This window comes from Leptonychotes weddellii, chromosome 5 (assembly GCF_054177405.1).
Source record: "Leptonychotes weddellii isolate Sample4059 chromosome 5, ASM5417740v2, whole genome shotgun sequence".
In the NCBI taxonomy this organism is placed as follows: domain Eukaryota; kingdom Metazoa; phylum Chordata; class Mammalia; order Carnivora; family Phocidae; genus Leptonychotes; species Leptonychotes weddellii.
The window spans coordinates 97,367,147-97,390,257 of record NC_138373.1 but is presented as its reverse complement, the minus strand read 5'-3'; the positions used below and the strand labels follow the sequence as shown (position 1 = coordinate 97,390,257).

Genomic DNA, 23,111 nt, shown 5'->3' with positions numbered 1-23,111 from the left:
GCCCAATGTTATCACATGGGTCTAACACACTTGTGGGCCTACGGCATTTTCAAAAACAGAAATCGACAAATAGCTTTGTTTAGTCACGATAAAGTTAGTAAACACTTAAGTTTTCTTTTTGGGTTTTTTTGTTTTTAAGGAGAGCACCCCTGAACGGCAACCTGTTAATTTAATTAACAAACAATACGTGGGGCTTCTTACAGAGTTCCCATCCCAGGAATCAGTCAAGCGAGGAAAGTTCAAGGTCTGTCCTGGCGACGTCCCTCACCACCCTCGGAGCCCCGGAGTTTGAGGGTTCCTCACCGCGAGCCTTCCACCTAGGAGTCTCAACGGCCTTTTCGCAGAAGGGCCCGTGCGTCCGTCCCCCTCCCTGACACTTCACCCTGCCTCGCTCGCTGCATGCCACCCTCGGGAAGCGAGGCGAGGCGCGGGGGGAACTGGGGGCCGGGGGCCGCGGCTGCTTCCGCACTCGCGGGCAGGGACGAGGAGGCAGCCGGGCTCGCAGGGCTCCGCCGCGGCTGCACCGAGCGGCGGGGGAGGCGCGCCCAGCGCCCGGGCCCGCGTACTCACCGGTTGGGGCCGCGCGGGCGTGGGGTGTCTTCAACACCGGAGACCCGGGCGAGCACAGCCCTCCGCCGCGCCGGCGGCCTCGCTGGGAAGCGCGGCGAGACGGGCCGGCGGCGTCGCTGCCGCCGCTGCTGTCACCGAGCTATAAATACCGGCTCGGCCCACACTCGCCGCCGCCTACGCCGGGCGCCCTCCGCAAAGTCCGCCGGCCGCGGACCCGGCAGCCGGAGCGCAAGGGCGACGGCGCCGCGCAGGTGACCGCGATGGCTCCAGCTGTTCGGCAGCCTCCGCAGCTGGAGGCATGGCCTCCCGCCGCCCCCGCCCTCCCGCTCCCTCCCCTCCCTCCTGCGCCGCGGGCCGACTCCAGCCCGCGGGCCGCGCGCGCCGCGCCGCGCCGAGCCCGCCCCGGCCGGGCCCGCCTCTGCAGAGCCGGCGGCTGCAGGCTGGGGACCACTTGCGAAGCGGCGGAGGTGGGGGCGGGGGAGGTGGGGTGGAGGCCGGAGCAGGGAGGGCGCGGTCCCGCTACAGGCTAGCCTGTCAGCAGCAGTCCCTTCGTCCTGGGGGAATCCGCAGACTTCTTGTAAAATCCACCATCCTGCAGGGGACCAATGAGGTTCCCCGGTAGAATAGCCTCAAAAGAACCGCAAACTTTCTAATGCAGTCTCAGGTCATAGAGCATCCTTTCTGCTTTTATCAGTCGGTGGTGTGGAGGTGGGGTAGGAAGGGACCGCCCGCGAGGACAGAAGTCTTACACTTACTTTCCAGCGTGCCCGGTCTGACACACACATACCCACGCAAATATAGTCACATTTGCACACATATCTGTAAGCACGCACACATTCATACACACTTAGAAATGGACAAATATATGCATGCATATATATCCATATACATGCACATGCATATATATCCATACACACATATATAGGCCCACACATACACTCATACATACACACGTTTATGCATACATATACCAGAAGCACACACATGTGCAATCTTTAGCATTTTCGAAGCTAGAAGCTCTCAGGAGCCTATCATTCTGTAGCTCTCAAATGATTTATCTGCATCATGGTGGAGGAAGACCTTTGACCACATTTGACCAATTCCTGTCTTCCTGATGTAACCTCTTTTCTGTCATGTAGGTGTGTGGCCTTTGTTTTCTTCCACCCCTAAGAACAACTGCTACCTTAGTTTACCAGCTGCTTATAATGTATTAAAGTCTGCTGTCCAGCATACTGATACTCTGTGCTAAATGGGTGTGATCCCTAGTTGGTATCGTCAGATGGAAAATGGGATCGTTCCTATATGCCTACAGTAGCAAACTTATGAGGAGAAAAATAGCCTCTCTCCTGGGTGGCAGCATGATTCAGGAATGCACTGAGTAGCGAGAGGAAGAGCTGAGGTGTCAGCAGATTTTGAGATGGGGCAGAGTGGGCCACTCCCAAGGCCGCTGTGTAGCTAATCTACACATGCGTCACTGGGAGTCCACTGCCAGGCTTCTCACTAGCTTTGACATCTGTTCTAGCTTCTAAGAATGACCACATGTATCTACAGTACAGTCATAGTTTGTGATTATCTTATGGAACTCTTAACGTGGTAAGATTCTCCTTAGTGAAGCTTTCACAGGCTTTCCCAGACAGAGCTGTTTCCTATACTAGCCCTTTGCACATTTTACAATGACACTTCTTACATTGGCTGTACCTTTTTGCAATGTCTTTTTCTCCCCCACCAAGCTATGAACTCTTTGAAGGCAGAGACAAAATCTTACTCACCAGTGCATCCTCAACCCCTAATGTAGTGAATTATAAAAACGGCTCAATAAATAGTAGATTAATTCCACAGGCTATTAGAGTCTACTCTGTTTTTATAATTATCATCGGGATTATTTTCCAAAGGATTATTAAACTGTGTAGCTTTTCTAACATGCGTTCCATGTGCTATATTTTCCTTGTATCCTCATTTAAAGCAAGGAGTCTTCAGTCTGTTGAAACTGGAAAATATTAAAGCTTCACAAATTATGCAGCATAATACTGATGTGTATGGCTTGTTAAACAGCATCCCTCCCCCCCCAAAAAAAAAACCCAGAAGAAAACAAAACAGAAGGCCCTTTTCCATCATTGAAAGTCTGTAAAACATAGTGTATTTCAGAGGATAGTGGGGTACAAATCCATAAGCAGCTTCTCTTCTGTCTAGTTGAGAGAGAGCACTCCCTCCACAATCAGTTGACTTATGTGGTGTCTACTAGAATGAACTTAAGTTCATCAGAACTGAAATGTCTGCCCTCAGTTACATGGTGTTTACCTTACCTTTGGATCCCTGTCTTCTTAACATATGATCTCGCTTTCTTTAATAATAATTTCAAGAATAAGCTCAACCAATGCTTACTCTTTGCTTTTAGTTGAGAGATCTCAAGGTTTAAAGAATATAACTCTCCAGGACCACTTCAGGGCAAAATACTGAAATGACCAAGATTTTCTTCAACTATCCATGCTCCCTTTTTACCACTGACCGAGAAGCTTGTGCCTTTTGTTTTGTGAGCCAGCCAGGATCTCCAGTCCAGCCCTATTTACAGACCAGGCAAGGGAATGGCCTCTGCACTTAATCTTTGTCACAATAACATGTAGTGATAAAAGCTCACCTTTTTGAAGGCTTGTCCTCTACCGGTCCACTCCATGTATCCAAATGTTGAATCTCTGCAATAGATCTGTGAGATAACTGTTATGAGTATCACTTGCGTGTTTACCTTCGAGGAAAGAGACACATGAAGACTGAGTAGTTCATGCAAGACCTCATGACCAGCCGGAGTGGCGGAGTAAGGACCAGGAGGTTGGCAGTGAGACTTGCTAATCCACTTTTAGCTCTATCTTATATTTCCTCCCCATGTACCAGGAAAGGGAGGTGGGTTTTACAGTTAGAAGACCCAGAATAGGGATTATTGGTGTGAATTCTGTTCCATCACAACCCTAACTACAACTCCTATAACATTTCAGTAAGAATCCCTAGATCTCCCTGTCTTCACCATTGAAGTGGTGAGATATTAGATCTAGATATAGACGTAGGGGCCCAAGGCAGGTCATTTGGCCTGTTCAAGGACAGATGGACTCAGGATTAGGCTATTGTGCTCCCCATTCTGCAATCTCTTCCCATCACAGTCACAACCACACAGACCTGTTGGGAGATTTAAATGTCCTAACGTGTGTAAGATACCTATACAGTGTCAAGTACATAATAGGTGGTCCATAAAGATCATTCTTCCTTCCCATTAATGTTCTAAGAAAACTTTTCTCAGGGCCAAAATCTGTTGGTCTGGTACACAGAGGGTGATTGCTTACTCACAGAAATTAGCCATTTCTCTAGTGTTGACCAGCAGTGTTAGAAACGGTATGGATAGAAGCCTCAGGAAGAAACCGAGATGGCAGAGCTTCAGATCTCCCACTCAACCCATCCATACTGTAACCCAAACATGTTTTTTTCCATTTATCTTCCATAGAGGAGATCAGCAAATTTGCCACAGCTTCAGACAGTGTCAGGACAATGATAGGAAACTCTCAAATCACACTATCCAATCATCTGCCCTACTCCACCTCCACGTACAAAGTCAACCCTGCGGACAGGCTTAAAAATGGGTCTTGTTTAAATAGAATTCCTTTGTAAAATCTGACCCCAAAGTGCAGAAATCACAAGTAACCACATGAGCTGATGTATGTTCACCTCACATATCCCAGTAGGTTAGTAATACAGTTATACTCTGTGTTTTTTAAAAAGAAAAAGACAAGTTCAATATACATTTCAAAAATAGGTGAAAATGATGATTATGACCAAACTGTATCCTTCCCTAAATGGCAAAAGGAAGCGATAGCCAGAAGTATCAGTAATCTCTACCAAATCTATCAGGAAAACTTTCATCAGTGATTTGGTGGACTCTAAGCAAAACTATTTTTAACTTCCAATAGGTCAATCAGGATGATGCTAATTGCACACTCCAAATATAAACAGCATAATTTCCTTATTGCCGAGGATGCATGAATAGAAATTTGAACATAATTACCTTCTGGTATTTGAAGGCCAGTGACTTACTCTCAGCATTTGCCTCAACAGTCCTAACTGCAAATGTCCAGTTCCATTGTACCCAATGTGGACTAATATATTTCAGTCCACATGTCCTGAAGTTTTCTTGGGAAAAGATGCTCATCGCATGTCTGCTGCTTGGAATATTAGATCCTGAGCCCCGGAATCCTGGTTCAGCCACACACCTCGTGGCAATGTGACAGTAAGCAAATTACCAAACGTCTCTGTAAATTAGCGACACACGCCTCACAGGGTGTTAGAGGGATTAAATAATGCGTGTTACCCTTTTAACATTTGGTCTGTCCATGTTAAGTTCTCCATAAAGGTTCTTTTTATTATCATTGCTCTTCATCTCATCTCTGCCCTCTAATATTCTACATGTCCCACAGTTTCTTTCACCAAAGGACCAATTCACCTGGCCTTCCCTTTACCCTGTAAGTGGCTGGACAAAGAGCTTTTTCTGTACAGTTTCTATAGCAAAGGAGTCAAGCAAAGAGAGGATGAGAGTCGTAGCAGAAGTTGAGCCGTCACCTGCTTGGTAACCAAGATCACCCTGATTCACATACAGTCCTGAAGAATCCACATAAACGCAATAGTTCCTTCAAAGAGCCCTTCCTCTTATGATGATAGAGAGGGGCAACTGTTTCACTGCCCACTCCCTTCAGTTCCTTCTTGTTTTCTCCTCTGCCCCCCAACCCTCTCTTACACACACCGAGACCCTAAAGACTGGCCAGTGCCTCACTCCCAGGGGGTAGTGATTGCTTGAGACTAGTGATGATTTCATCCACAGGAATGTGACTGTTGGTTTTAAATGGCAAATCGGCCTTTGGACAGTTTTGAGCTGACCTTTTCCTTTCTGCCTGCTTGGTTTCTCCTAAAACAAATGGTCTTTTTCCTCCTTCAAGCTGTTTCCAACAGACCCACTTAGACTGGTTTGATAGACCCAGCCCAAGGGGAGGGGGCTTGATTCGAGGGAACACAAAAATATATTGGCCTTCCGGAGCTCCTGATTTCATTTGAAAGTACCAAATACGCCACCCAATCAATAAACATATCCAAAGCAACTAGACCATCAAAGCACTGCAAGGTGCTGAGGTTTCAAAGATAAATACAGTGTGTCTGCTTCCTCAGGAAACTCATGATCTAAATGAGCAGACAAGAAATGGCTTCTAATCACCATAAATAGTAATACAAGGGACATATGACTGGGGCCAAATGCATTTTACTGACCATAAGGGCTATAGAAATTTGTAAAGGAGAAATAAAACTGTCCTTAGGAGTTGCTGGAGAAGACCAGATGGAAGAAGAAGCTTGAGGCAAACAATGAAGGATAAGGAGAATTTAGACAAGTGGCAAAGAGAGAAAGGAGAAATTCCCGGCAAATGGGACAGCCCAGAACAGTGCTCATTACCTGGAAGGTTTGCAACAACTAAATGTTGAAGCAGGAGAGAAAGACAGGGAAGAGGGTAGCAGAGAAAGCAGGGAGAGGGGCTGAAGAGAAGGAGCTGGAGTGGGGGAGGAGGAGGAGAAGGACTGCTAAGGTCCCTTCATAGGATCAGGGGGTAGGGGACAGTGAAATATGTCATTTGGGGAAGTAGGGAAAGCCAGGTTGTTGGGAAGGGACTTCTCAGTTCCAGCCCTTTTAGCAGTAAAGGGGGTGGGGTCAGGTAGACAGGCTAAGCAGGAGTAAAGGGAAGGTCAGAGAAATACTTGGCACCAGGAATTTTAAATTATAAGAAATGAAAATGATTTCCTGTTGTATTTGAAGAGAACGGTAGTATTTTCATGTAGCCATGAAATGAGAAGCAGTAAGCCTCACCCTCCACCCACAGACTGGAAAGGCTGCTCTCCCGGCCTCCCTCATGGATTAGAGGGAGCAAGTCTCCCCAACTTCCACCTCCCTGGTTCATAGGAAGAAATAAGGAAGGGGCTTGGACTGCTTTCTTTCAGTGTCTGGGTCCCCTCCTCCACCATAGCTTCTCAGCTTGGAGGCCTGCCTGGCCCACTCCTCTGAGTTTTAGGATGTCATTTAGTTTCACAGACAGGATCATCTGCTCCAAATTAGCACTCATAGCTGTTAGGTGTTACAATCCTTAACTTCATAATATTGTGGACAAATGGACCATCCTCCTACCCACAAGGAAGCAAATATCTCCTATACTCACTGTATTCATTTCTTAGGCTACCAGAACAAATTGCCACAAACGGTAGCTTACAACAACAGAAATGTATTTTCTCACAGTTCTGGGCGTCAGAAGTCTGAAATTCTGTTTCAGACTTCTGTTCTGAGGGCTCTGGGAGAGAAGCCTTCCTTGCCTCTTTCAGCTTCTGGTGGCTCCTGCTGTTCCTCAGCTTAAAGATGCCTCACTCCAATCTCTACCTCCACCTTCACATCATCTTCTCTTCCATGTCTCTGAGTGTCCAAATTTCCATCACCCTTCTCTTATAAAGACACCAGTCATCGGAGTTAGGACCCACCCCATATCCAGGATGATTTCATCTCAAAGTCCTTAACTAGTTATATCTACAAAGACCCTATTTCCAAATGAAATCAAATTCTGAAGTTCTGGGTGGACATGAATTTGGGCGGGGAGGGGGGACACTGTTCAAGCTACTCTATTTATATTTGTAAATAAGCAAGTATCCCCTGTCTAAATGTTATAATTTTACTTACGGTAGTGGGTTATTCCTTCCATATAGGATCAAAATACACTGGAGAAGTCGTTTACTTAATGACAAAGATTATTTTTGGTAAATATCCCTTCAAATGGTATTATCCAAATCTCTCACATCCAGACTCCAGCCTTGCACAACACAGGGTACTTATTTTGCTTTCCTTTGTGGAGGTACATCAAGCCTCCGAATGCCAGGGTATTGCCTGTTATTGAAGCTTCCATTCCAAATTGCAAAACCATCATTTTCAGGAAGCTCTTCTGGGTCAGACACTTCCAAGTGCTGGCCTTATTGTGGTGAAAGCCACAAAGCCTCTGCTCCCACATAGATTATTCTAAGTGAGTATACAGATGGTAAACACAAAAATGCATAATGATAGAATTTCAGACGGTGAGATGTTTGATTAAGAAAAGTAGAATTACAGCATCAAAAAAAGAAATGGGTCAAAATTTTAGAAAGGGTGGCCAAGGTGAGCTTCTTTCATGGGACATTTGGGCAGAATAATTAAGTTAGCTCTAGCTGTCACAACCTTGTATCTATTGCCTCTACTGTATTTTTGCTAGAGGTGCTAAATAGGACATGTATTGCATTCAACATTACCATCCTATAATATAACCACAGTTTTTTATGTCAAAGGGTATTCCGGTCATTGCGTTGCCAACCAGCCACAGCCTGACGCATCCTTCGTGTAGCCATTCACAGTTACTGCACCCCAGGCACATACAGGAAATACACAGCCCGAAATCCCAGGATCATGTCACTCTACTAGGATGGGGCTTGTGTTCCAGCATTAGACCTGAAAACAGAAAACTCAGGCTTGACCCTCAGTTCTAACTCTCACTCCTTCCTTACCTTTAACCAATCACTTTACGGTTCTAGGCCTCAGTTTCCAAGTCTTTAAAGTAAGGAAATTGGACTAGATAATCGCCAAATGCCCTTCTGATGGAAGCACTCTACTGTTTGAGTGTAGGCAGCAACCTAATTTACCATAGCTAAGGAGACATGTTGAATGCGATTCCAAGTCGGGCAACCATCAGTATCCCTGGAATCATGAGCAGAAAACAACAGCAGGGATCCTAGATGCTGGGGTCTGCAGTGAGAGGGGTGGTTTCACGGCTAGAAGATGAAGTTATCGATTCTGAAGCAGAGGCCCCAGTGGCAAATGGAAATATGGGGGCGAGATCTAGCTTCAGGGGATACTGAGCTGCCAAAACACAACAGGGAATTCAAGGGCTTCACAAAAATTGAATTAAGGCATGTGAAACACTTAGAAGAGTGCCTGACACAGTCAAACTCAATAAATAAGGCCATTGTCATTATTGGTTTGTCCCAGAAGAACTGGATTCCACTTAGAAAGCCACGGTAAAATAACTAGACAGACATGGCAAGACCTGGCTAGGAAAGCAGCTACTTGGTAAGGCATGCTGGTACCTGCTACATACTCCAAACTAGTCCCCACCCACCATAGGTGCAAATGCCGATTTCTGGCTTGGGCAATTAAGTGGATGATGATGAGTTTCAGTGAAATAAAAAATGTAAGTCTTTGCAGGCTTTGAAGGACAACAACACTTTGGATTCAGACAATGGGAGGTCTGAGCTATCCAGGGAAAGATGGTAGACATTTCCCTACAGTAGGTAGTCATAACTACAGATCTAGAACTTAGGCAAGAAGCTAGAGCTGGAATAACAGATGTGTCAGTCACAGCATCCATGATGAGTCAGTGTTTCCAAAGTGTGGTCTCCAGACCATCTGTGTTACAGTAAACTAAGGTGGGCGTTAAGAGCAAATTTCAGAAACCACTTACTGAATCAAAATCTCCCACAGTAGGGTTTAGTAACCTCCATTTTAATAAGCTCCTGAGTGATTCTTATGCACATCTAAGTTGGAGAAATGCAGGTAGAGGGAATTTTTGATGTTGTGGACTCTACAGATAATGTTGTGTAAGGAGAAAAGGCAGCCAGGGAAGCCTTGATGATATGGCCCAGTGGTACCTGGTATCCAGTCACTTCATACCACTTACTCAGTAGGGTTCAACCTAGACTTCACATTAAGATAATCTGACACTTGCGGCCCAACCCAGGCCAATGAAATTGGCATCTCTTAGGGGGAATGAGGTAGCCCTTTCCCTCCAGAGTCCCAAAGAGCTGCCCTACACGAAAGCTTGCAAATGGGGGGGTGGGGGGGGAGGGAGGGGCAGTTTGGCCTGTGGATTATTTTCTTTGACTTTCTCACGACTTTAAAATCTTAATTTAGTTGTAAATATTTAAAAACCAGTACATTTCACATTTAAAACAATTTTAATGTGTAGCTTCTCATGAAAATTTGAAGAACGGGCCTTGCTGGGCCTACATTCTTGAATTGCAAAATGGCTGCTCCAACTAGGCCCTTTGCAGATCTCTAGGTTACCCACCTGGCCAGGGCCTCTGAAAGCATTTGAGGCCTCTGATGCACACTACCAGGGGGCTTTATTGTCTCAGCTGCCCTCACACCCTCCCTGTGTCCCAGTCTCCACACCAGCCTCTCTTGTCACAGATCCTGTTGAAGAACAAAAATCCAACTGAGTAAATCTGAAGATCCAATTGGCTTTATTAAGCAATTCATGAATTAGGTAGCATCCCATCCAGCAAGTAGAAGGGAGTTCTGAGGAATTATACAAAATGGAAGGTTTTTAAAGGAAGGAAAGTGGGGCAAGGAAGTTATTAACAAAAGAAAAGGATTGTTCCAGGCAAGGTCACCTCCCCTTAGTGGGAAGGCGGGGTGTGGGGGGGGGTTCTTCCTTGGTGGATTACCTCCTCTTCCTTTGGGGGAGGAGGAAGGAGAGGGCCCATGTGACAGATTACCCCATTGGTGCTGACCAGAAAATTCCTGACTGGCCAGCGAAGACCACATTTCTGAAGGAGGTTGAAAACAGCAAGTAGGTCAAATATTAAGCCCCAGTGTGGTAGCTCAGCCTGGCATAAGTAACTCCATCATGGGTCTGTGGTTTTCTTTGTAATCCGAAAGTCCCCCTCAGCATGGCACATAGTTCGGGGAAACCATGTGAGACAGGCCCCGGTTGGTCTGCTGGATTTATCCTGTGGTTCCAGAGCCCATTTCTTGGAGCCATGTTTGCCCATGTCTCAGGGCACATGGAGAGAACCAGTGCAGCTGCGGGGAGCAGCACTCCCCCTGCAGCAGCACTCCCCCCTGCAGCAGCACACACCCCTGCCAAGGTGCCCTCTGGCGCTAACACAGATCCTGCTGCATTCTACCTACAGGGCTAGGTTCTTCTCCAACCACATCTCAGCTGGACACCAGGGTTCCCCAGAACGAGCTCCAGCAAGCTCCTCACCTCAGTGAAATCACCCTTTTCTGGGAGGGAGCAGCACAGGCTTGTATGACCAGAATGCTTCCCTAGGTCTGTGGAAGGCAGGATTCTAAATGTGAATTCGATGGACTTATTTGAGGAGAAGAATTTGAGTAGTGTGCCCCTCCCTGTAATAACGAACTTCCTCATGTCTGTTCTGTTTCCCTTACATCCACAAACCTTAGCTAATGGGTTGATCACTATTTTTGAAAAATCAATGCCAGACATTTGCATCTATTTCATAGTGTTTTAGTGCTCTGAGAATGTATATATGAATGTAAGTAATTTGTCACTTAAAACTGCAAAGCTGGCGCAGAATGTTTCTTATCTGCAGTAATAGGAAAACAACTGGAATTAGCGCTTGAACTGATTTGGAAGGTACTCCAATTAATTCACTATCAGCATACAAAAATTTTTTTTAACACACATAATTTTTTTTTAAGATTTTATTTATTTATTTGACAGAGAAAGACACAGCGATAGAGGGAACACAAGCAGGGGAGTGGGAGAGGGAGAAGCAGGCTTCCCGCCGAGCAGGGAGCCCGATGAGGGGCTTGATTCCAGGACCCTGAGATCATGCCCTGAGCTGAAGGCAGATGCTTAACGACTGAGCCACCCAGGCGCCCCAACTCACATAATTTTTTGATATGGTTTTAAGCCTTACCTAAAAGAATATGGTTATCCTTTTCTTGATCATCTTATCTTTTACCTTGAGTAGATGTGTAGTGTCCTGGAAAGAAGGTAGACATTTTGGAGTTAGACATGCCAGGGTACAAATCCTGATTTGCTATGAACTCTGAGGCAGATAACCTTGCCTGAAATATTTGGCTGATGATACATACCTTCTGGACCACAGTGAAGATTAAATGTAATAGTAGAAGTATCACACCTGATATATCCTGACACATTTATTTCCTTCTTAATAGAACTTTAAGTTTCATTCTAGTAGATAACTGTTCTAGTGAAAGGCCTCACTTTTTTTTTTTCAAAGATTTTATTTATTTGAGAGACAGAGAGAGAGAGAGCACAAGTAGGAGGAGGGGCAAAGGGAGAGGAGAAGCAGACTCCGCACTAAGCAGGGAGCCCTTGTGGCCTCGATCCCAGGACCCCGGGATCATGACCTGAGCCAAAGGCAGACGCTTAACCAACTGAGCCACACAGGTGTCCCAAGGCCTCACATTTTTACAATAAAATTCCTATACTTCACCACAATTTTATTTTATTTTATTTTTTTAAAGATTTTATTTATTTATTTGAGAGAGAGAGAATGAGAGACAGAGAGCGTGAGAGGGAAGAGGGTCAGAGGGAGAAGCAGACTCCCCGCTGAGCAGGGAGCCCGATGCGGGACTCGATCCCGGGACTCCAGGATCATGACCTGAGCCGAAGGCAGTCGCTTAACCAACTGAGCCACCCAGGCGCCCCCTTCCCCACAATTTTAATAGAAAAATATCATCACACCCTCTGGGTCCATGACTTTTACTCAGGATCTTTTAAACATATTATGTGGACTCAGTTTGTAAAATATGTCTAATATTGTTAGAATTACTGCTATTAAGTAGAATTCTCTGAGAAAAATATTTTTGAATTTCAACAAGTTGGCACTTACTTGAAGCAATATCTAATTCATCCATTCAACAGTTACTTGCCATCTACCATAGGAACAGCTAAGAGAACATCATCCCTGCTCATCCTGTAGAGAAAAAGACAGGTAAAAACATACCATCATTATACTACTGTATAGAAACTAAGAAATAAGTATCCTATGAGAACACAGAGTACTGAACCACTAGTTTTGCTTAAACACATGGACGGATTCACAAGAGTAACAGGTAATAAACATGATTACTATGAAAATAACTTTTCCCATCACAAATAGTGTTTGTTTTAATGGCATTTTACTTGTGTATTGCTTTATATTGATTTGTGTTCTACTCTATGAACCCACAGGTTTCTTTGTGTATGAACGCCTTGTTCCAAAATAAGTATAACTACCTTTAAGTGAGATACATCCAGAGAACTTAAAAAAGATTTCTGTAGGGGCCCCTGGGTGGCTCAGTCTGTTAAGTGGCTGCCTTCAGCTCATGTCAATGATCCCAGGGTCCTGGGATTGAGCCCCTTGTCGGGCTCCCTGCTCAGAGGGGAGTCTGCTTTTCCCTCTCCCTCTGCTGCTCCCCCTGCTTGTGTGAGCATGCTCTCTCTCTCTCTCTGTCAAGTAAATAAATAAAATCTTAAAAAAAAAAAGATTTCTTTAATTCCAAGCTATCATGATAGCATATAATTTTTTCCTAAAATATTTGTGAAACATAATAGAAAAAGTTAAGGGGCTTCTTAGAATGTCATAAATACTAAGCTATAGCCACTTATAAAATTATTAACATTAATTTTGTCACATAACTGACCCATGTTACATCATTACTGAAAAAGCATTAATTATGAATTTATTTGAATCTACAAAACAGAAGTTTTTATTATTTCCTGAGAATTTCTTTTCAAGATTTAACAGCAAGAAAAGAAAAATCTTGGGGTGCCTAGCTGGCTCAGTCAGTAGAGCGTGTGACTCTTGATCTCAGGGTTGTGAGTTTGAGCCCCACATTGGGTGCAGAGATTACTTAAAAGTAAATCTTAAAAAAAGAAAGAAGAAAGAAAGAAAGAAAGAAAGAAAGAAAGAAAGAAAGAAAGAAAGAAAGAAAGAAAAGAAAAATCTTATTTTGATACAGATGTTGGGTGATTATCTGGGCTCACACAAGAGCCAATTATTTTCTTGAAACTGGTGTTTCATAGAAGCCAACTCACATTTGTGCCTAAGTAAATACACATAAGCACAGGGACTGAATTTTGGGTGCCCATAGAGAAGTCTGAAATCTTGAATATCAATTTCATGCCCAGAAATGGCTGGATCTCCCAAAGTTTATAAAAATGCATTGAGGTCCATCATCTTGGACTTCTTTATCGTTGTTCCCATGAAAAAGATAATCAAGGTCATAGGCCCACATCCATATGGCCACACCCACACCTAGCTCACCCAGCGTGGTGCTCTCTGCCCTCATGGATGACACTCTAGAAATGTGCAGAATAAAATAAAATACCGTAAAAATGTATCTTTCTAGAAGGGGTCCAAATCCCTCCACTTCCCCACTAAAGAAACACAATGATTTAATAATTTAGGAGCTTTGAAAATAATCTCTTTTGAAGTATAAAAAAAGAATGAAAATGGGAATCAGGAAAGGTAGGTTTTAGTCAGCTCTGCCACTGCCCATCTGTATCATCTTTGAGGAGTTCATTAATCTCTGTACCTTCAGGGTCCTAATGCATTTTTGTAAACTTTAGGAACTCCAGGCATTTGTGGGTATAAAACTGATATTCAAGATTTCATGACTTCTCTTTGGGTACCTAAGTTTCACTGCATGTACCTCTGTGTCATTTTACTTAAGGCACAAAATTTCTTCATGTGAAAAATAACAGCATTGGACATACACAAAATTAAGTCTATTTAATATCTAAAATTTTATGATTCTAAATAATTTATATCAAGTGGTAAGGAATGCAAATTTTATTCATTTTGTGTCTTTATACTTTTTATAGAGAGACAAGTTTGGTGAAGATTTAACTCATTTATTTGTCTCTGTGTGTTCGAGACAAATTTGTCTTATATTTTGGAGTGAGCAGGGCTCTTCCTGCTCCCTTATGATGATGAGGACAATACAGTGGGCAAGATGTATGAAATTGCATGTCTGCAGAATAAAGAATGCTTGCTTCATATTTTTCTACAGCAATGCCTTGATTCCATTTGGAAAATACACCTTTAATTACATGCTGGTAAGAACTATAGAGCTAGAACATCTGAAAATTATGCAGTGGATAATCATAGGTTTTCTTTTTCTGTCTTTTTTTTCTTCTTCTAATTTTGTTTTACCGCATTTATTCAACTGCCTTTATCTGGGATATGTAAGCTTAGATCATTTCCATAGAGAAAAGGACTGCAAAATTATTAGGATGGCATTACAACTCTTTCTTGAATTCAGCATCAGCCTACAGAGTTACTGTAATGTAACTACAGAGTGCTGTAATGATGCATATTTCAATTTAACCACCCATTCATGACTATGGTAATTGAGAAAATCAATGCTGTTGGGTCAGACACCCCTTCTAAAATATCATAAGGGGAAATGCAATACTATTCTGAGAAACAAGTTAGGGAAGTTCATCTTACGGTGGAGCCTACCACCGATCAAGCTTTAGAATTGAAAATCAGAAAAATCTGCAATAAATAGACTCAGAGACAGGCAAAGTTCCCCTACTCATTTTTTTCCTTTAGCAAAACTAAGGAACAAGAAAGCAAGTAAAAGCTTGGCACAGACTGTGTCTACATCATTCCATAGAAAGTGAATTATCAGGTGAACAATCAAACAACGGGTTCAACAAGCTCTCCTCCCCCCACGCAGTTAGTGACTCAATCAGTACGCTGTGACCTCATGTTGCTTCTCTCTCTACAATTCGAGGTCTTTGGCTTCTGAAGTTAACCCTATGTTCTCAATTTATGTAGCACAGCACAGAGAATTATGGAAACCTCGTCAGCTTCGCTAGAGTGATATGATGCTGAGAGTTATTTCCAGTTGAGAGCACAAATGACAAGGAAGGAAAAAGAAAGTGATGGAAATAAATAATAGGTGAAGAGGTGTTATGAAGGTATGCAGCTCCTTTAAAATGTTATAGACATACAAACCTTTTCTAATCTCTATTTCTCACTCCATTAAAAAGATATCAAAATCTGAACTGAGACCATAAGAGCGATATCAAAATGTTAAGATTTAGGGAGGAGGCACAAAATTAAAAAATAAGAGAAGGCTAGAGCAGGTGGGTGAGGGGGTAGAAGTGCAGATCACTTGTAAATTAGAAAACAAACATTCATGTAAAAGTTCATTTTATTTTCCAGTAAATAAAATGAAAAAATATGTCAGCACTTACTTTTACGTACTTTCTGTCCCCCACAGGAAATTTGATTCACTCAAACACTTAGGACCAATCATACATACATGGATAGAAGTGAGAATCTATTTGTAGAGCTTTATCTTCAAGTTTTAGAGTGTATGTAGGAAGAAAAACACCACGTTTTTTTCCCCAGTAACGCTGTGAAGGTACACTTAAGATTCTATAAACTCATCTGAGAGGCATCCTTGAAAAGAGAAACCTTCATCCCTATATTTTCAGGCTACTAACTAAGTGCAAGCATCTACCTATTCTATCACTAAATACACATTTTCAAGTAAGATAAGTCAAAAGTGGACAAAAGTTTCCTTGCATCCCTGTTTTTCAAAATAGCACCATCACTCATGAGATAAACTAAGTGGCTCTAAATTTAGTTCATGAAACTAATCTCTCTGAAGAATAAAGTTCTAATGCTTGCATTAATGTAGCTGATATAAGTAAATTTTATGCTAGTGGAGAATAAAAAAAATAATTCACAGTCTGAGCCTGAGCTTAGGGGAAAAAAAGTATATTTTTATTTATTCTGCATTGCCACCGAGTGGAATCAACCAATGTGAACAACTGTGTCCCTTCAAAGAAGAGTGTCCCTTCGGAAATACTCTATGATAATTGTGCTCACATGTTAACATAATTTATAGTCTGAAAAATAAAAGGTGCTTTTTTTAAAAAAAAAGTCAAAAAAATGATGTAGTTCCTTGTCAGTCGATTCTAAAATATTTAAATAGTTTTCCCTGCTTTCAGTAGTAGAAGCATTTCTTAGATGTTGTCTAAATTTATAAAAATCCTAAGCTCATTCCAGTATTCCAGCCATTTAAAGCCATAAATTCAAATTTTTCTTTTGTCAAGTCAAGACACCAAATGGAAATAAATAAATGTATGCATTCTTCGCAGTCATACAAGGGGAGTATCTCCTGACATCCTCATTCTTCTCCCAAGGGGAGTTTTTGTATTCAGTCATTACATCTTAAACACATAACTCTTACTAACAGGAATATATTCCCTAACCCATTTGTTATCTTTTCAGATGAGGTCAATACCTTTGATGGAGATCCAGGAAGATTACTTTTCTAAGAGTAGATGAAAAGGCATATTTTCTGACCAAATTGTTTTTCCTTACAGTTGAAAACCATATGAATTTTTCTTCAAACCCATCATTTATTCTTATTAAAAAGGAGCACATTAGAACCAGTATTTATATTCATTTAAATGTGGGCTTTGGAAAGGCCGTTTATCTACTCAAATGCTGCAGAATCCAGTATGTTCCTTGATGGCTGAAAGCGCTAGGGCAGCTAGGATATTTCTGTGTGCTTTCATAGCTCCTGCTTTCCAAATAACTTTGATTTGTTCTAAGCTCATCATGGACTTTAGGTTATGTGAAATTTTAATTATACCATTTTGCATAAAATTAATCTGTATCAGATGTTGGAGGAAATAATGCTAGCATCACATCATAGTTTGGGTCTCAGGTAGTTTATTTTCAGTAACTTTGATAATATTAATATAGCACTTTAAAGAATATTTAGTCCATGATGGAGAAGTTATTTTTTAAAAGGTGATAATCATAGTGCAGTTAATTTCAGAGGCCTAAGAAATTTGGTAGATTCTGCTTAAATCAGATGCTGAAGTGAAACACTGGCATCTGATGGCTAAGTCTTTTCTTTCTTTGCACCTATTTCCAAATCCAGGGTTTATTAAAACCCCTGCTCTCTGCTGCTTTTTTATCTCAACCATCTCTCCCGAGTTTTAGGCTGGTAAGGATAGTGGGCAGGAGGTGAGTATAATAAGGGGAAGGAAGTGTGGAGTGGAGAGGAGGGGGTGACATGGAGCATGATGGAGCAGAGCCAACACCATGGGCTCCTGTCCCTCCCAGGCCAACAGTGTTCTGTCTACCTCTCCTTCCTCCCAAGCTGACCAGCTCAGACAACTGCTCAAATGCATGTGAAGTGGGAGCCCCAGCCTTTGAGCTCACAATCCTTTCTGACTTGCACACAAAATCAGTATTTCAAAAAATTCTTATGACACCCAAACATCCTATAATAGCAGAATGTCTCTTCCATGCACAAGACTCTGCAAACAAGCAGATGTTTCATGTAGGCTTGCTGAAATTTGACACATTAAAATCCGGAGCCATAAACATTTGAAAAGCACAGCACACATTCCGGCGACAGACAAAATCAATGGACAGCTGTATTCCCACTTTCTCTTGAGTGGCTCTCCTGCCCTTGGACATAACCGGTTACTCGTCTCTTGATTTATCATTGTCCTCTATGTTCAAGATGCTGCCGCCGAAGGCTGACGGCATCGTTCTGCCTGTGTGCCAGGGTGGCAGACTAGCTGGCCGGCATGTGCAGGAAGGCAGCCCTTTGCTTTACGGCTGCTGCTGCCATTTTCACAGCCTGTTACTGTTATGGCTCTGGGCTCTTCACCTAGTATGCTACCTGACACCTTGACTCCAAACAAGTGACCTACTTTTTGCTTCATGGTCTGCTGTTGCTGTTCCCTGGCATTTTATAACCAGGCTGCCTGATTTGAAAACGTACCTCTGTGTATCCTCAGAACACCTCTCTCGTGTCTTCAGCAACTCGCTCTGCTTGTCTTTCTCAGACAGCCGATACTTGGGTATTCTAGTGTCAGAAACGACAAGGACTTCCCTGACTCCCTAAACATCCCACACCCCCAGTCATTAGACTTAAAATGATTCCTCAGTAAGGCACTGGCAATTCACAAAGTTGAAGCATTAAAGGTGACCATAAATGATCTATGGAAAGGGTGACCAATAATATGATAGTCACTACTAATTTAACATCTTCTAGGAGCTAGCCACTGTATATCATTATCGTTAAAACCCCCAAACTCCTGCATTATTATTGTCCCCATTTCACAGATGAGGAAACTGAGATTTCCAGAAGGGTGAAGTAAATGTTTCCAGGATGATATCCAGCAAGTGACAGGGCAAGATTCAAACCCAGAACTGTTCTGAGCCCAAAGTGCAAGGTGATAATGCAGCCAAACGGCCTTGGTCTGTCATTCACACCAAGCCCGGGAGCTGAGGGACTCGATAAATATTTGATGAGTCCATGCTCAAGACAAGTGAGCTGTGGTAGGAGGCAGAAAAGGTGCCGCCCAGAGCCAAGGGTCCAAACACCAGCAGGCTGTAGCGACACACCATCCGGAGACACCAGAGAAAAATCACAAAACGACTCTAATGTTAGAAGGATGGCAGTGAGGAGAATAGAAAGAGACAACCCAATGGAGATAAGGAAGTAGTGGGCTAATAGGGTTACTCCGAGATGACCCCCCTGCTACCATTTTTCTTTCCCCTTTTACCATCTTGCATTCAGCATCACACAGGGAGGCAGTCATGAGAGGGAGATTAAAACCTGGAGCTTTTCCCTCTGGGAAATACAGCCTCCCATACACACAGGCAGACTTTAAATTCTTAAAAGTGTAATTTGCCTTACTTTGAGCTGTATTTTTCTCATTACCCATTACCTCAAATGTATTTTGACTCCAGACTTGAGCTGTAGAACAGAAAGATCTGTATCCTTTCCAACACTCACTCCAGCTCCATTATAAACATCTGAGATGTGCTGCAACAAAAAGAATATACCTGAGAATCCACTGGGGATCTCTCCCCTCTGCTCCACTTTACTGTTAATGAGCCATAGTTACAAGGAAAATATCAGGGCACTGACCATGGTGGTGGGAGGAAGGAAGGGAAGGGAGGAAGAAAGAAAGGAAGGGAAAGAGAGAGGGAGGGAGGAAAGACAATCTTTAAAAACAAACAGAATCGGGCGCCTGAGTGGCTCAGTTGGTTAAGCGACTGCCTTCGGCTCAGGTCATGATCCTGGAGTCCCTGGATCGAGTCCCGCATCAGGCTCCCTGCTCGGCAGGGAGCCTGCTTCTGCCTCTGACTCTCCCCCCTCTCATGTGCTCTCTCTCTCTCATTCTCTCTGTCTCAAATAAATAAATAAAATCTTTAAAAAAAAACAAAACAGAATCAAAGTTAAAGTCGATGGGAGTTTACCAAGTCTACAGCCAGGGAAAGTGAGTTGTGATTTAACTGGGCTTGTGCTATCCTTCCGTGAAATAATGGTTCAGGAAGAAACAATAGCCAACGAGTAAGGGCCTTGGAATGAGCTTCTTTGATCATAAGTGAAATTAACCCTGACAAGGGAAATGGGAACATGAGACCCACATGAGCTGGCCACACCACAGGGCTAGAGTGTGAAGACATAAGCTGTGATGCTATTTCAGAGAAAAGAAAAAAAAAAAAAAGAGAGAGAGAAAAGGATCAGGATATGAATGTTAAGAAGGGAAACCAGGGGCGCCTGGGTGGCTCAGTCGTTAAGTGTCTGCCTTCGGCTCAGGTCATGATCCCAGGGTCCTGGGATAGAGCCCCGCATCGGGCTCCCTGCTCAGCGGGAAGCCTGCTTCTCCCTCTCCCACTCCTCCTGCTTGCGTTCCTGCTCTCCCTATTTCTCTCTCTGTCGAATAAATAAATCTTTAAAAAAAAAAATATTTTTCTCCAAACTCTTTGAAAACACATTGACCTGACTTTTTCCCCATACCTCTGTACTATTTCTTAGTCTTCTATGCACACAGGCTCTTTGTTCCCTTAAGTTCTTTTTTCTTTAAATATTGATGTACTCAGGGGCGACTGGGTGGCTCAGTCGTTAAGCATCTGCCTTCGGCTCAGGTCACGATCCCAGGGTCCTGGGATCGAGTCCCACATCGGGCTCCCTGTTCGGCGGGAAGCCCGCTTCTCCCTCTCCCACTCCCCCTGCTTGCGTTCCTGCTCTCGCTATTTCTCTCTCCGTCAAATAAATAAATAAAATCTTTAAAAAAAAAAAAAAGAAGGGAAACCAGTTCAGAAAACCTGAATGAAACAGTCCCTGCCATCATCGGAAGGCTGGTAAGGGTACTACTATCAGGGCAACGGGGATGGACCCTCTGAGTCTGTGAGTCAGGGGACTCCAAGCAGAGGAATTCTATAGTGAAGCCAAACGGAACTGGATCTGGGATCCGTAGTGACAGACTCAACTTTTTCTTAATGAGAGACCCCAGTGTAGTCATAGGATCAAAGTCAACTGGTTTAATAAGATTGATCAGAAGTGCCATGCGCAAGGGTGAGTGATAGACTGGGAGGTAGGAATGAAAAGTACATGGAAGGATCTGAGTAACTCGTGACACCTTTGCCAACCTAATAATTGAGTAGCACAAAAGCAAGAATTTGCCATTTCTTTCATTGGTGTATGTTCACTTTCCACTTACAGTAATAAATCCAGGGTGCACATTATTGGTATTAAAATGTGAACTTGCCACTATCTTGTTACACACAGGGAATGTACAATATCAACTAGCTGCCATTTCACCTTTAAACCTACCTGTGTCCAAATTCTCCATAATTGCTATCCAAAATTCAAGAAACAAATGAATTTGGAGGACACAACATCTCTCAATTTACAAGCCTGCTATCCAAGCTCTCTCTCTATAAACTAAAGAGCTGTGTAATAAGAAGTATTTATACATAATGGTTTTGGTGAGTGAAATGTCTCTCTTATGAAATATATTTGGCTGTTAGTAGCAGAGACTGGAAATAATAGTGGCTTAAATAGGATGGAAGTTATTTTTCTTGAATGCAAAGAAAGTCTGGAGGTAGGTATGTCATGTCACAGTCAACATGGACCAAGGTTCCTTTCATCTCTCTTTTCCACTATCCGGTGACTTTTATTATCAAGGCTGTGTGAAGTCCAGGACATCAGCTGGAACTCCAGCCATCGTATCTTCATCCTATCAGGAAACAGGAGGGTCCTCAGCCATTCTCTAGCCTGGTTTAAGGAGCCTTTCAGAAGACTCACCCAACAGCTTTTCCAGCTCATTGGCTAGAACTTAATCACATGGCCACATCTAGCTGAAAGGGAGGTAGAAATGCAAACTTTCATCTGGGCAACTTGTCACAGCAAATAAAGTCTGTTTTCTGGTTAAGAAATAAGAATATTATATGGTGTCTGTCCATCTCACCAGAAGCTTTATTAAAATATTATAAATATATATGATCCAATATAATTATTTTAATGACTTTTGAACAATCCCTTTTCTGGGATTTATTGTACTACTGTTCCCATCATTAACATTTAAAATATATGAGTTAACTCCTTTATTGGCAATCCCTAAATAAAGGTCACCACACTAATCTAGCCTACCCCTAAAAAACAGAATACATACATTGAAGCTGTCATCTTTTTTTTTTTTTTGACACACAGAGAGATAGAGAACACTAGCAGGGGGGAGCAGCAGGCAGAGGGAGAGGGAGAAGCAGGCTGCCCGCCGAGCAGGGAGCCCGATGTGGGACTCAATCCCAGGACCCTGGAATCATGACCTGAGCCGAAGGCAGATGCTTAACCGATTGAGCCACCCAAGCGTCCCTGAAGCTGTCATCTGAAGTCTTTGTTAGTACTTAGCAAAAGGTTAATCTATTTTGGATTTCAACCATGTGACTAAGGTTTATAGGCATCTCCAAAGGGTAGTTTAGGATGAGGATGAAGGGATTTTAACTCTCTATTGCTTAGCTCCAGCTGCACCCTCCAAATTATTTGATATGAATGATTTCTCAAATTTATTACACACACACACATACACACATGCACACAAGCACAAAACCCCTTGCTCTGTAAGCTCAGCTTCATAGTCCCCTTCACACTGCTTTCCAATCAGATGCAGATTCTAGTCCTAAATTCCTCTAATATAGAAACGCTAGAGTTGTCTCTCTTGTGACTACAAAGATACTTAAAAGACAAAGAAGGTTGCACCCCATCATAGACTTAGTATTAGGGAGGCTTTGCTGTACATGCTATTTAAATGTCAGAGGAGAAAGTAAGTGTTAATTAGCATCACTAGAAAAGACAGAGAAACAAGGAAAGAGAGAGAATACTCTATTTTCAAAGTGGCTTGCAAATATCCTCATTAGCCATTTAACCATCCTACCCACATGAAGACCTTAGAGATCATGACAATGAGGTTCAAGATTCTGTTGCTAACGCCCTTCTTCAAACCAGGGTGAAAATCCCATTATAAATAGTACATTAAAAAGCCGGTTGCTTTGTGCTTTCCTGCACTTTTATTCCAATATGCATCTTTATCATTATCAACAACTCTTTTGAACCACAGTGTTCCCTCTTTCTTTCATTAGAAAGTGCACATCACTTATTTTTTTATTGTTATGTTAATCACCATACATTACATCATTAGTTTTTGATGTAGTGTTCCATGATTCATTGTTTGTGTATAACACCCAGTGCTCCATGCAGTAGTGCCCTCTTTAATACCCATCACCAGGCTAAACCATCCCCCCACCCCCCTCCCCTCTAGAACCCTCAGTTTGTTTCTCAGAGTCCATAGTCTTTCATGGTTCATCTCCCCCTCCAATTTCCCCCCCTTCATTCTTCCCTTCCTGCTATCTTCTTCTTC

The 23,111-nt window shown here is 42.9% G+C and overlaps 1 protein-coding gene across 2 annotated transcripts in view; it reads right to left on the bottom strand.

Annotated features, from left to right (window-relative positions):
• Positions 1-23,111, bottom strand: part of TMEM117 (transmembrane protein 117) — a 484,811-nt gene that overhangs the window by 451,255 nt on the left and 10,445 nt on the right. Inside the window, exons 3-6 of one of the 2 annotated variants that reach the window (XM_081821523.1) lie at positions 19,134-19,231; positions 12,262-12,345; positions 11,320-11,385; positions 3,206-3,260 (exon numbers count right to left, since the gene is read on the bottom strand). The gene's annotated coding sequence lies outside the window, so the exon portion shown is untranslated. Of the gene's footprint in view, positions 1-570; positions 808-3,205; positions 3,261-11,319; positions 11,386-12,261; positions 12,346-19,133; positions 19,232-23,111 lie in introns of those variants that run through there. The other variant, XM_081821521.1, reaches the window with a different exon arrangement.